The 1,582-nt window shown below is 42.5% G+C and overlaps 1 pseudogene; it reads right to left on the minus strand.

Moving 5' to 3' along the window:
* Window positions 1-999: 999 nt before the first annotated feature.
* On the minus strand, window positions 1,000-1,119 carry LOC136636020 (5S ribosomal RNA; annotated as a pseudogene).
* Window positions 1,120-1,582: the final 463 nt, after the last annotated feature.

Consider the following 1,582-nt stretch of genomic DNA (forward strand, 5'->3'; position numbering starts at 1 on the left):
GACAAGGATGAATGCAGTCACTACTTAGACACGATCATCCTTTCAGGATGAGCAGAATAGAATAATTGTGTCGCATGATGATTCTGACATTACACCAGAGCATTCTTCCATGTGCTCAGGGCAGTGGCGTTGCTAATGATCGTGTAGCCCGGTGCCAAGCTCAAAAAGTTTCCCCCGGAAGTGATGTCACAACTGGAAGTCACATCATGCCTGACCTTTTTAAAAAGTGAAAATTGGGAGGAAACCACCTCCTCACCCCCAGCAGTTCACCACCCCCTTGCTCTGCTGCCTTCCCCCAGTCAGTGGCGTAGCTAAGTCATCTATCTGCTTCCCCGGGCTCAAAAAAGATTTTGTAGAGCCCCTGCATGATAAAATCAAATTTAATTAAGTAAATAAATAAAAAATTAATTCCATGCTGTATCACAATAACATCTCATTGGCACAATGAGAACAATCAGTCTCATAGGTCAGTTTGGAGTTAAGCAAATTCACTTTTTGTTCCACAAGACAGTTGTGTTTTCATTTTCTGGTTATTGGCCATAACTTTTGATAGAATAGAGATATTCCAATGCAGTTTATTTCATTGCATTCTGCATTAAATTACCTTTCCAATGATATATAACATGATGGTATTATTCATACATACCAAGATTTTCACAATTTTGGTCACTAGTGTCAAGCTCAGCTTGTTGCCCCCCTAAAGCTTGATGCCTGGTGCAGCCGCTACCCCCAGCAGCCCCTTAGCTATGCCACTGGCTCAGGGGGAAAGGAGGGGTCACTTGCCTCGGAATGAAGCTGTTCTAAGCGCCTGGGGAGGGACTGATTGATGGATTGTCAGTCGGTTCCCCTCTCTTGCATTAACAAGGCTATTGTTAAAGGACTTTTTCCCTTTAATTTAAAGGGTCCTTCTCATTGCATTGAGATAAATCAGGTGAAATATCCGTGGATAATAAGGTTATACCTGGTTGGCAACCTTCAGTCTCGAAAGACTATGGTATAAGCCTACAGCACCCGGTATTCCCAGGAGGTCTCCCATCCAAGTACTAACCAGGCCTGACCCTGCTTAGCTTCCGAGATCAGACAAGATCAGGCATCTGCAGGGTAACAGTTGCTATACCTGTAATCTCAAAAACCTGGAGTCCTAATCTACTTTCTGCCTCTAAGTGTAAGGAAGCAGAAAATAAACATTATTTGAGGGTTGCAATAAATTCTAGAGATTTCTAAGATAATATATTTCTTCTGCATAAGCAGAGCTGCTAGCAAGTGATGTTTTCCTTAATATTTTCTTTCCAGAATAATTTCCTTCTTCATGGGTTGGCTGAAGACCAGATGCCAAAAATGTTGTTCTGTGCTGCGGCTTGTTTAGGAAGATGGAAAGAACAATGAAATGTCTGAAATGAGGTGGTGTCTTTTCCTGTCCCGTTTTTAGCAATTACTTAGAACATATTTCCACGTCCCCTCTTTGCTTCCTCTAACACCCTACCAAGAGCTCTGGAATGCCTGTGAGCTGCACCTGCTTTCATCATCTTTCCTGTATCATCTACCTTGTGCATGTACACTCTATCAGAACACTTGAAGAGCA

The sequence above is a fragment of the Tiliqua scincoides genome, unplaced genomic scaffold (assembly GCF_035046505.1).
Source record: "Tiliqua scincoides isolate rTilSci1 unplaced genomic scaffold, rTilSci1.hap2 HAP2_SCAFFOLD_55, whole genome shotgun sequence".
Classification (NCBI taxonomy): Eukaryota; Metazoa; Chordata; class Lepidosauria; order Squamata; family Scincidae; genus Tiliqua; species Tiliqua scincoides.